We start from the raw sequence: 14,825 nt of genomic DNA, 5'->3' as shown, positions 1-14,825 counted from the left end.
TCACGCAAAATTGCGACTGCGATCTGCAACCGCAAAGGCACTGTTTAAGAGACACATAAACAAACGCCCCGGTGTTAAAGAGCCTTGCGTGATGTGAAATTATTAGCAGCCGTGTACCACAGCGCGAGCATCGTAGCCAAGGTCTAGCTTCAGCGTAAATTGATGCTGACTTCTGCGTAAACGGTGGACTGGGCGCCACACAAGTATACTAACTCGCGTAGGCTCTCAGAGCAAACGAGATGGGGGTCTAGCGAATTACTGACCCATAAACACCAGAACTCGTTCCAACCAAATACAGAATAATAAAAAATGCGTACTTACCCGAGCAAAAACGATGTTTCCAACGTACAATTCTCCTTCACTGTCGTCTTCATTTCGCGGACACACGAACACGCTTTGTTCTGATGCAATGTCATCCACTTTTGACGCGCAGTATTTTATCCGGCGATGATCGTTCTTCCGGGATCGCCATGTTCAACACACGCATAGGTTGGAAGGGTAGACATCACCCATAAAGCTTTTATAACTATGATTTAAGCTTGAAATAGATACAAGTGATCAAATCACGCCTGCAACCACTCGGCACAAAACGCCATGAAAAAACACACAAAAAGTGAGAGATAGTTGCCAGACTTCAAATGCAGCACCTCTATGTTTGACGAAAATTGTGTTAGTACTGTAATGTTGGTAATTATCTTTCTGCTTTCAAAGTCTGAAATGTGTTTATAACTTAAATTTAAGGTTTTTAAACACAAAAATTGAATACACGTAAAGGAATTGACATATATACTGATATTGTAAAGAGGTTTTGACGTTCGTTTTGGTTTTGTTTTCACGGCGGGCTTCTCAAGAGAGAAGGTGCGAGAAAACGAGCTATTTTGGGTTTAGGAAGAGGGCGGTAAATGTCGGCGTGATAGAAAGGAAGGAACAGGCGCTTACCCTGGTCGTAAAAAAAAGAGCTAATAACCCCTCACCTAAAAAAAAACAGGTTCGACGAGGAATCAAACCATTGACCTACAAAACAGTAGACGGACGCGTTAACACTCAGCTATCTCGACAGCCACCGTTAGAGGGGCCTAAAACAACTCTATACTTACGTAGGTTGTCAACGAATATTGTCGCTTGTGTCTAGTTTATGCTGCATTTTTGAAATTCTGGCTGTCCTAACGCTTTTTTCTCACGCACCGGTCTTGCAGACGAGGCCGCATTACTAGCGCTGCAAGCGATTGAGCCAAAGCTCCCTTATTTCACTCAAGAAAAGCAATCAGAGTCAACCCGACCTTTTCAGTGCAAGCCACGGTAGCCACGAAATAAATGAAATGTTCCGTTAGAATTATGGCGTTGATAACGCTTGTTTGTCCGGCACCGTCTTGCAGACAAGCAACGTCGCGCTAATACTACAAGCGATGTCACTCCTGGCATGTCAGGCGCATCAAACCCGTCGTGTAAAACGACTGCTAACAGTGCGAAAACCTCTGAGTTTGTAACAAGTGGGGATTATTAGAAAGCGACCGAAGCATGTGGTGGCGGCGACGTAATATGTACAGTCAAACCCGTTTATAGCGAACTTCAATATGCAGCGCGATTATTTCGATATATCCAATAGTTCGATATAGCCGAACCCGCCTATAACGAGCTCATTGTTACGAGTTCGCAATCCGCAGGAGCCCCCCGCCCCCTCCCCAACTCCGCCATTCGCGTATGCAGAAACGAACACAGTACAGTAGCCATTACCATACCAAAATAATCCATTTATTGCAAGTAATAAAGCTACTTTCCGCCTTAACTGCCCACGTTGCAAAAAAACGGTGATTTTTGTTTTCACCTTCGTTTTGGCGGCTTCAACTAGCATAGCATTCTCTACACGAAATATTGTTTGCACCAGTTCTAGTCCGCGTCCTCAAAAATCTAAGAAGCATTGGCGGAGCACATCGACTGCCGAAAGCGCTTTATTATAAGCGTCGGGCGGATTTCACTCCCGACATCATCGGGAACGTTGGCGAGCTCTTCCCACCGTTCACCGATGCTGCTGTCTTGGTCCGGACTCGCTGACCGGGCGGGTTCCGTCGTTCGTCCCGCGCATCGGAAACAGTTACGGAAAATACGGGGCGTCACGTCGCTCCGTGCAAGGCGCAATGCCCCAGTCGCGGCTCTTGCTCCGTGGTCGCAGCCAATCCACATCTCAATCGCCGCTCGAGATCATGCATTTCGGCGGCCATTCTAGGAGCCCAGAGTTCGATATATCGAATGTGAACTTCGTTATATGGAATATGTTTCCCATGTTTCCGTAACTGAATTATTTTTGTTCGATATATAGCATAATTCGCTCTATCCGGGTTCGTTATAGCCGGGTTTCACTGTACAGAAAACAGGTAGGCAGAACGGCACGACGCGCGAAAATGCTTTTACACGACCGCCCCCGTCGGCCTGCGCAAAAAAGGAAGATAGAACCCCTGCATACACGCCCTTGACGAAAGCTGTACAGCCATTTCAGTTTGTTGTGGACGAAGAGCAACCGAGGCTGCAGCCACAAACGATTGTGCTTGCCGTGGTATGAGCCAAAGCATATCTTCACATCGTTATGTTATCGTCCGTCTGACTGCTACTTATTGAAGGGAAAATTCAGAACACAAACGTTGACGTCTAGCGTCTATGCCAGACATAGACGCTGCTGTTTAGGCCCTAAAAACCACCTTCAGGGCGTCTGCCAGTTCTGTCTGATGGCGCGCTCGCGCCGCTGATTACGAACAAGGCATCTGTTGGCGTTCACTGATCGTGTTGGCGAGCCGGTAAAAGCCATCACGGTTAAACTCCCTGTTGGATGACTACGCTGTTGGGACGATAGAGTGCCGACAGAGCTCCTTATTGGCCCCACAAACGCCATCAAGGTTAAACTCCCTGTTGGAAGACTAGGCTATTGGAACCATAGAGTGCCGACAGAACTTCGTATTGGCCCCACAGGCGTGCTGTGAGCCCAACAAGAAAGTCTTGTTGGACTTTTTGCCCGGGGCATAATAATACGGGAACAAATTCTTAGGTAAATTCGATTTCGTTGAGGATACCGATGCCTCGCGTAAAAGTTTTATTTATAGGACTACAAGAGGCATTTTGTAGCCTTCCCTTCCTGTGCACCCAGACATCTAAACGAACCTTGTGATACACTCGAAGAAGTAGATTAGTGCAGAGTGGAATTTAAACATTCAGCACGTTTTGTTCAATTTACGAACAGCAATTTTAGAGCCTTTCCCGTGGTCTATGTGGAGAGTTCATATTTAAACCTCTCAACGGGCGGTGAAATAGTGCAATGTGCGGTTTAAACATTCAGCCTGTTTTTGTGCAATTTTGCATGCTTGCATTCACACACTGTTCTTTTAGGCACCCTAACGATAAGGTGCCGTGGTAACACCCCAATCGAGAAGAAATACTTTTTAGCACCCCTTTAACGGTCGTAGCACCCTTTGAAACTGTTGATTACACACCTGAATTTTGGCACCCTCGAGGTGGGGTGCCCGAGCAATATTTGGCCGCTTGAAAGGTACAAAAAGGGTGCAAAATGTTCAGTACACCCTCTTTGCACCTTAAAGGGTATAAAAATGTTAAGATTTACACCCCTTAATTTGTGGCACCCTCATGATTGGGTGCCGGAGCAATGTTTTGGTCCCTAAAAGGTGCAAAAAGGGTGCAAAATGTTGAGTGCACCCTTTTAGCAACTTCAAGGGTGTTAAAAAGTTTAGTGTGTATTCACATCACCCTTACCTGTCTATATTTACCATTGATGATGACTCCGGCTGCCACAAGATAGAATCAAATCAAATCAAAGAACGGGAAGTTTTATTTTTTAACATTGGTAGTGCCGAGAATGTTGACGATCATCTGACAAAAAGCTGCTGACACAGCTTGACTGGGCCAGAGGGCCGATTCAGCTGTGACAAATTTTGTTTAAAACAGTACATTCTACAGCAGCTCCTATTGCAAATAAAGAATTATGCAGAAACAACATTACCTTGCACGGAAAAATCTCCTACCATCAATACTTGGTCACGCAGAAAAACCGCATTGGGAAATGTAGATATATTACGGACAACATCATTCATACAAAAAACAAAAAAATTGGCCAAACGAAAAATTATGCAATACAATTCTCTGACAAATCATGTCATATACAACAGCATGTGGGTTCATTCGGTAAAACGTTGCAGTTATTTTATAACAAAGGGACTTTAAAAAGCACTGAGGATTACTCCACTATCCTGAATACAAAAGCGCAGCACAGACTGCAGTCTTCTCGGTCCTCGCGCGTATCTGCTGCGTCTAAGGGAGTGACTGGGTGGTCAGCGAACGCATGGTAGAACGCGCTACCCTTCCGTTATTTCTTCACGCGTCGCCGCCGCCGAGCATGCTATTGCAAATTGGGTTTCAACGACCTGCTAAATTGTGACGTGGTTCGGACGAGCCATGAAGGGCGGAGGATAATCTGGCGAAAATGTGATGGTGAGGGCACTCCGCGGCCGCGCATGATGGCGAAAAAAGCACCGAGCGGCGTTCCAAAACTATACACAGTGACACACCATATATCAGACTTACGGAACTCATTGCTAATGCAGTCTGATATGGAATGCTGTTTAAACTATAAGCCGATTGTCGTTCATTTCGCCAATGGTGATGAAGCTCCAACTCTCCTTCCTGTCGATACTACGGAAATTGGCGAGCTGAACGTCCCTACCTCGATTATACCGTGCTGCGTTTTTCGGCGAAATAATAAATACAGCCTACGCGAGGGCGGCAGTGCACACTACATAACTGAGGTAGTTCGACAATACACAATCTAAAAATCTGCCCAGATATAAGGGAAGACGCGTCGCGCCCTTTTTTCCGAAGGGATATCGTCATAGCCTAGCCATATGCTGGTGCTCCTCCTCGTATTTTTTCTGGGCTTTGCACTCTCACCAGATCCTTCTCATGAGGCTACGGCAAGACTCCATCACATGCCGGACAGTGGCAGTTAAAACTGTACGACTTACTTGCAGTTGTGGATGAGAACTGCAGCAAGGCGCTTGCTCTTCTTTGACAGCCCTGGTGCGCACAAGCCCTGCTCTTCTCCGATTTTTGGTTTGCAAGAAAGGCAGCTCATCTTGACGCAAATGCGATGCCGTTCATCGGTCACAACCGACGTTTGCAGCACATAGCGACGAAGTCGGCGTTTTTATCACACAGATCTTTAACGAGCCCGATAAACATCAGGTCGTTGCCTGAAATAATGCGCTTTTCCTCGCCAAAACAACGCAAATCAGCGCTGCAGTCTGAGAATCTTCGTAGGGCAGCAAACGAAGCATCGACGGCGGACCTGTGTTGCGACGCCGTTTCGTTTGTTTTGACTGATGTTGCCAGACTGCGTCGCGGAACTTGGAGTTGCGAATAGCGCAAACACCGCAGAGGATAATGATTTGGACAACACCTCAGTGTGTGAGTTTCATGTCATGTTCTGCCAGAATAGCACTCCCAGAAGCTTTTGCTTTCTTACAGGGTGTGAAACCGAAACCAAACTGGGACCGAACCGAACAGTAAAGCGGAACTGAGCCGGTATTTTTGTCAGAACTTAACCCGAACCCGAACCGTTTTCTAGCACGCTGAACCCGAACCGAAATGAACTGAAAAAAGAAATAACGGTTATCGGTTCATGCCGAAACGGTTCGACTCTATGTTGTTGATATTGCACACCCATTGCCATTCAGCCCTTTTAAATGCAGAGCATTTCTTTAACTCACAATGTTATGCGTCCGTAACTCGGCGTCCGAAGCCAGCCAGCACGTGCGCCGCTCCCCCGCTCCTCCTCGCTCTCAACAACAGGTGCGGGCGCGCATACGCGTGCTCCGGCTCTGAAAGAGGCGTTGCAGCAGCAGGTGCTACCTCCTCTCCCTCTACTGCGCGCGCTACGAATATACTCGTTACCCGGGCGAAGGATCCGCGTCCCGACGTTGACGTTTGGCCGCGGCTTCTCGTGCACGAAGTTCGGCGTCGGCAGCGCGCCGTCTCGCCGCCTTGTCTTCTGCCGCCGTCGATGAAGAGGATGGAACGATGTCTTGAACTGGTACTGCAACGCTGACGTTGGCTCGCGTCGCGGTACTGGTTGAAGGTGTTGCTTCCATCGCTTATGAACTTCGACGATAGCGCACTGCCCTCCCGAGAGGGATAATAAGAAAGAAAAGAAAAGAAAGAAAAGAAAAGAAAGAAAAGAATAATATTAAAGTTCCAACCGATTGCCCCGCAGAGAGGGTGGAGTGCAAACGATGGCAATAAATAACACGTTATGTACTTACGTCTCTCGTCTCTCTCTCTCTCTCTCGTCTCGCAACCCAACTACCCAACCCCTACGACAACAACAACTACAACTACCTTCCGCCACCTACCACAACCTACGCCACGTGACCACCCCCAATGCTCTGCATTTACTAGTGTCCGTCGCGCGGGGGCATGCGACGGATGTTTTTTTTTCTTTCACGTACCATCAACTTCGAACCCGCTGGCACACTTTCCCCTCCACTCAATTTAGTACTATCACGCTCTATGTAGCAACAGGGGAAGTGAATATTCACCAATGTAGCAATGCTCTGTTGATGCTGGAAGCGCGAGCGTAGTGCAAGCTGACCGAACGAAATCTCATTCTCGGCTGCTTTCAGAGTATATACAACTAATTTGCCCTTCCCTAGCTGCAGCTTTATTGGGCAATCAGGCTGCTGGAGTGTTTCACAGCGCAACAGCGAAAGCCCCCACCCGATGTGCGCAAACTTTTTTGCATTTCGTAATTTGTTTGAAAGGTCCGACACCTGCAAATTGTAATACTTGACAAGTGTGACCGTAGGAGCTGCTGAGTGGCTAAGCCGTTTGTGTGCTGATGCAGTTTTGTCTCTTTCAGGTCTGCTTTTTTTCGGAGGTGCACTTATACTACTTCCCAACCAGCTACATTAATTCTACTGCAACTCGCTCCGGGGGGGGGGGGGGGGTATACTGCTGTGGACGAATTAAAGAGAGTCTACCCAAAAAAGTCCCATGTCATGCTTCGCGCGTAAAATTTCCCTTTCCTTTTGCAACAGCGTACATCACCTGTCATAAGATTCGGCAATGTAGCACACGAAACAATGGCCTGGGGTCAGGCGGAACGATGACATACTGATTGCAATGCACACATCCGGTATAGCTATCACAAAATGAATAGCAGTGGTCAGTGCAATAATGCAGTGACTCAGCGATAACTGAAGCTTCCTTTTAACAAAAGAGTGGCTAAAACATTCAATAAGGTGAAGGCTAACTAATCATTCAGGGTCAAAAAATATTCTAATTTATTGGTAGTATTTGTGTGCCTGTTGTAAGATTTTTAGGTTTTGTTACAAATATAAAAAAGTGTGTTCCATTGATATAGGCGCTGGTATTTGGACGCGTGAGTACGCAGGCCTAAATTTAAGGCTTCAAGGTTAGCTTGATGGGTGATTCCATAGCGACGATAGCGATTTCAACAAAAAAGGAAAGGGCAGAAAACATATCCCAGGGTCATATGTCCATGCGGTGGCCTTATGAATAGTCTCTAGGACGACATAAAGTATGGGCGAGAAAGAAGGTGGTGAATCGTCCCATCTTCATCTGTTTTTCTAATATCTCGTAATTGTTTAAAGTTTGCTTTGCGATTGCGCCACTGCCCTTGGGGTACAGCCGGATTTTGAATTTTTGTTTGTATTTTGATTTGACTGTCGTTTTAAACTACGAAATGTTTTTTTTTCTAACTTCAGTGATAATTTAACTCATCGAACCGGTTGGCGAACCAGTTCAAGCTCCCGAACAGGTTCGCGAACCGGTTCAGTGCGTGATTTTGTCGAACCGGAACTGAACCGCAACGAAATGATTTCGCGTGAACCAGAACCGTAACCAAACCGGTATTTTTTTTTTGTTCGACACACTGCTTTCTTAGTATATCGAAGATTAGAGCCGATTCACCGATTACCTTTTTGAGAGTATTTCTCTGGTCGTTCCGAAATAAAATCGGAAGGATCCTGGATATGATGGGTCAAACTAGTTCAGGTTAGCTCTAGAATATATTTAAATGGAGTTTAAGTTTGGTTGGATTGGGGTTAGGCTTATTTGTTAGTTTACGTTACGTTGAAGCAGTTTTTTATGTGAGTGATGCTGGGGAACGTCCTCGAAACACACTGCCATTCTCATTTCATTGCGGAGTAAAGATGACCAACCGATACTCTTACATATAAACTCCGAGAGAGTGGCCAGTTATGATGACAACTCGCTTCTGGGGAACGTTTTATAGCCAAGCTGTATACTTCTACCCCCAACGCTTTCTTCGCCATGGGCAAAAACAATATCCGTGCGCAAAAACGACAAGGCGCCAAGGGATAAGACGTGGAACGCATGCGTCAGCTAAATCAGGCATACAGCGCAGAACGCAGAATTCGTTTAAGGAAACCACAAAACAAGCCCCAAACCGAGCTATGGATCATAAGAAGCTTGTTAACAAAAGTACCTCCCACCATGTTCCACTGATTATGTTTGTAGACGAACTTTGACGGCTAGGAAAGACTGCCGTCCTGAATAGAGCAGCTATTGCAGAAGGCACCGAGCGCATTAGTCAGGCAAGCCAGGCCCTCTGATTTGCCACGAGAGAAGCCGAGCGTACTGTACGTAGATAAGGTACTAGGGTGCCGCCACTGACTCACGCAAATAAGAAACAGCGGCCATTTTTTGCTCATCAGTGTTGCGCAATTGCCGTGTCTACAACCTGGCTGTTAACTTTGACCGCGTCATTTGCTAAACGCAGCAAAAGGGCGTCTTTGGACACACTTCTGCTACTGAAATGTTGTTGCAAGCGTTTGTTTGATTCACATTCCGAATGACCTCAGTCGCGTGCATCCGCAGAGCCCTGAGGACAACCTAAGCCAATCAGAGTTAACAAACTGAAACACATTAACAGCAAAATGGCGGCGCCCAAGAACCGTCGCCGTGTAAACAAATGCCAAGGAATGCGAACTGACCAATAATCATGGCGCCGGCACGGAACAATAGCAGATAATGGTGCCGACACTCTATACCCTTATGTAGTGACACTAGATGATCGCACGCGACAAGCCCGGGAATGCGATTAAAAACATCTCATAACCTCCTTCATCACCATTAGTAGTGGTTAACAACTGCTTCGCTGGACATCCACTTTGATCCACTTTAGCAGGTCCGGATGGCGGCCAAAGTCTTTGTGGCAAAGTACATCATGTGGTTGGGCTAGTTGGTGCAGCATCATGAAAGTAGAAAAAACTGCGCGTAAAAGACAGGACCGTGACAAGTAGACAGGACAAGCGCAGACTCACAACTAACTTTATTGAAACAATGAAGAAGAATACATGTCATTTCTGGCACATGCGCACACAGAAGCCAGTTCGTTTATCTTTTCCTGTCAGTGCACCATCCTCTTTAAAAATTCAAATTCATTGCCGTACAAAGCAACGGACGGCACGCTAACACAATTTTTGTCATTCCTGCGTATAAAAAACGCCTCCATCAACTCTCGGGCGATTCAATCATGGCCTTTGCCCAGCACTTTAGTTTCATTTATCAACGGCTGACATGGTTTATCTTCACAGGCAAGACAATGGTGCGGAAGGTGGGACCCTGTTTTGTTTTTTATTGAAAGCTGGTGTTCCCTCAGGCGGTCATTGATGCAGCGCCCCGTCTGCTCGTCTGCCCGTCTGCGCAGCATGCCAAACGAAGCATGCTACTCCGTTTGTGCGTTGCGCAACGCGGGTTGTGTATTCTATCCCGCTCCCCGCACGGGGCACCTTGAGTATTCATGGTGACGGTGTTGGCGACACCGCGGACCCCGAGCCCGCAACATAAACTGTAACCTACCGTGGTGATGTGTTTAAAGGTGAAGGGTAGAAGCCTCAAACGGTGGCCGTCGGAGCCCAGGTCAAGCTCCGGCGGATGGGCTCCCTGTCTGTTTACCAGGCAGGGAGCTCCGGGACCTCTCAGGCTATCAGGGTAAGGTTTGAGAAGAAAGTACCCCCGTCCCCTGCTTTTTTCTATGCTCTATGGAAAATTCAAAACCCCCCTCCAAACGTGATCGGTCCCTGAAAAGGGGCCGCACCGAAGTATCTTTCCCTCCACTTTCCAGTATGAGCTTCCCAAAGCCAGACAAATACTCTCGTTTCCTTGTTGTCGAATCTCTTGATTCAGCTCGCCCTCTTGCTTCACAATCAGTATTTTTAATTACAAAATACCTTGATGGAATAATTGGGAAAACCTACAATGCCAAAAAACAACGCACAGGTGAAGTCCTTGTTGAAGTAAAAAACCAACAGCAGGCAACCACACTTCTTGGTCAGACGAAAATGGTCGATCTGGACATCAGGGTCACACCCCACCGCAGCCTGAATAGCTCGCAGGGTGTGATCTCTGAGGCAGATCTTCTTAATGAGACAGATGCCGACATTCTTGAAGGTCTAAAGGATCAGGGTGTCACAGCCGTGCGCCGTATCACGATGCGTAGAGATGATAAGGTAATCCCCACGAAACACATTATCCTGACCTTCAACTGCTCCTCACTTCCTGACCATATCAACGCAGGGTTCATCCGATGCTCCATTCGTCCTTACATTCCAAACCCGCGCCGCTGCTTTAAGTGCCAGCGGTTCGGGCACGGAACCAACTCCTGCCGTGGTCGTCTGACCTGCGCAAAGTGCGCTCAGCATGATCATCCTTCCGATAATTGTCCATCGTCAACCCTCACCTGCGCCAACTGCCAGGGACCCCATGCCGCCTACTCTCGAACGTGCGAGAAGTTTAAGCAGGAGAAGGCGATCATTAATGTGAAGGTAACTGAGAACATCACCTTCCCAGAGGCGCGAAAGAGGTTCGCCTCTTTCCCCCTGGGGAGGTACGCCGACGCGGCTCGCCGGGGGGCGGAGCGGCGTCTGGTGTCCACAGAGACCCAGTTCAGCGAGTCTGACCTGGTCCCTCCGTCGCCCCCCCCTGGGGTGCCTCAGGCAGCCCAATCCGTTGCCACGCCGCTTGCTGAGGCAGCAGCGGTTGTGGTGACAACCTCTTCTGTGGGGACCGGTGCGGCTCCCGCCTCTGCCTCCCCGTCCTCCAGTGCGTTGGAGGTTGCCGACCGGATGGACACCGGGGGCCCCGCATCGGCTCCCGCCGCCACCGCCCCTCCCGTGCCACCTCCGGTGCCCCGGACGCCCTCGGCGGTGGCAGCTCAAACGAAGGGCTCCCGAAAGGGGGCCAAGTCCGGGGGGCCTGGTCCGCCGGGCACCCTTCTGGCATCCGACGACGAGATGGATGTCACGCCGTTCCTGCCTGCTACGCAGCGCAAGGAGCGGCCTCCGATGTCCAAGCAGACAGAAAAGCCTAAAAATCCTAGAATAACAGCCCCGAAAGACGACACATGAACAAACACACACACACACACTCCAGTTATTCTTAAACTTAAATAATGGGAACAGAAAACATCATCCAATGGAACTGCAGAGGCCTCCTTAAAAATCTTGACGATGTGTATGAGATTCTGCATGCCAGTCAGCCAAGTGTCATGTGTCTCCAGGAAACCCACCTCAATTCTAAACAAACAAATTTCTTAAATAGGTACATGGTTTTCAGAAAGGACAGGGTTGGCTGCACACACTCTTCAGGAGGTGTGGCAATTGTCGCCCGGAAATCCTTAGCCTGCCACCCTGTCACTCTGAACACTGTCCTTGAGGCTGTAGCAATCCGTACGATAATATTTAATAGGTTAATAACGGTATGCACCATTTACATTCGTCCTGATTTTGCACTTCTGAGCTCTGATTTCGAGGCGCTGGTTGACCAGCTGCCCGAACCATACATACTAACAGGCGACCTTAATGCGCACAACTCTGTTTGGGGCTCCTCCAGAACGGATGCCCGAGGTCGCCTGATAGAGAAGTTTCTTACATCCTCCGGAGCATGCCTTTTCAACAAAAAACAGCCTACATACCATAACTTAGGACACAATACATACTCGCATCTTGACTTGGCGATTGGTTCTGCAGTTCTCTTTCCATGTCTTGAGTGGGGTGTGGGTACGGACCCATATGGTAGTGACCATTTCCCCACTTCCCTAACGTACATAGGTAAAGGCCCGAGCAGTCCATCTTCCCATAATAGGTTTAATGAATCGAAAGCAAACTGGAGTACATTCACACAAACATCTCAACTACACCACGCATCCATAAAACACCTACACGTGGAGGAAGCAGCCCAACTCGTCACGGCGCACATCCTCGACGCCGCCGAAAAGTCCATGCCCCAGGCCTCCAGTGCGTCCCGCACCCCAAGGAGGCCCTGGTGGAACGAGGACTGTAGGCGGGCGCGAGAGGCCCAGAACAAGGCGTGGGGTGTCCTTCGCCGGTACCCCACGTCAGATAACCTCATTTCTTTTAAACGGGCAAAGGCTTTTGGGAAGCGAGTGCGTCGTGAGGCGAAAAGGGAGAGTTGGCGCACCTTCCTCACATCTATCAACTCATACACTGACACACACAAAGTCTGGACACGAATACGAAAACTAAAAGGACAACAGACACACAGCCTGCGCCTGGTTAGTACAACAGGGGACACACTGGAAGACCAGGCCAACACGCTTGCACAACACTTCGAACACGTGTCCAGCTCTGCACACTACACAGACACTTTCCTGAAACATAAAAATACTTCTGAAAAAAAGTCCCTACATGACAATAAGAGGTCAAAATGTGGTTATAATTCTGAATTTACACTGTATGAGTTGAGGGTTGCCCTGAGCACATGTAAACCTTCAGCTCCAGGCGCAGATCAGATTACGTACACCATGATACAACACCTACACCCAGATACACTTGAAACACTACTACACCTATACAATAACATATGGCTTTCGGGGCACATCCCAAAATCTTGGAAGGAGGCTATTGTAGTGGCGTTTCTGAAGGAGGGTAAAGACCCTTCTTCTCCTGCCAGTTATAGACCTATCGCCCTCACAAGCTGCCTGGGCAAGCTTCTCGAAAAGATGATCAACAGGAGACTCGTGTACTTTCTTGAGTACAATGGTCTTCTCGAGAGCTGCCAGGCGGGCTTCAGGGCGGGGCGGTCTACAAATGACCAACTAGTAGCGCTAGAATCTTACATTAAAGATGCCTATCTTCATAAGCAGTATTGCATGACCGTGTTCTTTGATATTGAAAAGGCATATGATACTACATGGCGCTATGGCATCCTTAGAGACCTCAAATCCTTTGGTATATCTGGTAACATGCTGAACACTCTGTCCAGCTACCTATCTTTACGAACATTTCGTGTCAGAGTTGGTTCGGCACTCTCAAACGTTCACGTGCAGGAGAATGGCGTACCTCAAGGTGGTGTTTTGAGCTGCACTTTGTTTATAGTCAAAATGAATTCAGTTCGGAAGGCATTGCCACCAACAATCTCCTGTTCGATGTATGTGGACGACATACAAATATCATTTAAATCGTGTAATATGTCCATATGTGAACGACAGATCCAGCTTGGGGCAAACAAGCTTGCTCGCTGGGCGGATCAAAACGGTTTTAGGGTTAATCCTGGAAAGAGTACCTGCGTCGTTTTCTCAAGGAGGCGCGGTATCCAACCCGACCCTGAAATTAAATTGAATGGTGACTTGATTCCTGTAAAAAAGGAACACAAATTTCTAGGCGTCGTATTAGACGAGAAACTAACATTCATCCCTCACATCACACAACTAAAACATAAATGCATCAAAGCAATAAACATACTTAAGGTCCTTTCACACCACTCCTATGGTGCGGACAAGCAACTCCTCTTACGTGTCTTCAGAAGCTTGGTGGGGTCCCGCTTGGACTATGGGAGCGTGGTTTATGGGTCAGCAACAAAAACAGCGCTGAAAATGCTAGACCCAGTGCTTCACTTGGGCCTCCGCCTCGCGTCGGGCGCTTTCCGTACAAGCCCCGTACAAAGCCTATACGTCGAGTGCGATAAATGGTCCCTAGATCATCAGCGAACATACATAGATCTTCTGTGCGCTTTTAAAATTTCGTCTATAACCGACCATCCTTTCAAACCATTTATTTGTGATGCACCCATGTCCCAACTTCTTCTTAATCGTCCATCTATCTTTGCTCCGTTCTCACATAGGGTGAGACAGGAAGTGTCAGAATTATCTATCACCTTTTCAGACACCTACAAATCAACCCTTTCCGACTTTTTACCACCGTGGCAGCTTCGCCCCGTGTCGTGCGATTTGTCGTTTGTAGCGATTGACAAAAAACGAGTACCCACAATTGTAATTCTTCAGCACTTCATGTTCCTTCAAGAGAAATACAAGTGTGCAGAATTTTTTAGCGACGCGTCAAAAACAGCCCGTATGGTTTCGTGTGCTGCGCACGGACCTGATTTTAGGGTATCTAACACCCTAAACTCGAAAAGCAGCATTTTTACTGCTGAAGCCTATGGCATATTTCTGGTTTTAAAGCACATAGTTCATCATAAAATTCCCAAGTCCATCATCTTTACAGATTCCTTGAGTGCAGTACGTGCATTGTCATCTAAGCAGCTTTGTAAAAACCATGTTATTCATTTAGTTTACAAAACCATTATGTCAGCGTATGCATTAAGTCTTGAAGTGACCATATGCTGGGTGCCAGGTCACTCGGGTATCACCGGAAACGAGACAGCAGATCAAATGGCCGCTGCTGCTGCACTTGCAAACACAGTGGACATAAGAACAATACCGTACACTGACCTTAAGTCACTCATTAGACAACACCTTCGCAATACAT

The sequence above is a fragment of the Haemaphysalis longicornis genome, unplaced genomic scaffold, assembly GCF_048455015.1.
Source record: "Haemaphysalis longicornis isolate Haplotype H1 unplaced genomic scaffold, Haemaphysalis longicornis Haplotype H1 scaffold_13, whole genome shotgun sequence".
NCBI lineage: Eukaryota > Metazoa > Arthropoda > Arachnida > Ixodida > Ixodidae > Haemaphysalis > Haemaphysalis longicornis.
Note: the sequence above shows the minus strand (reverse complement) of the source record.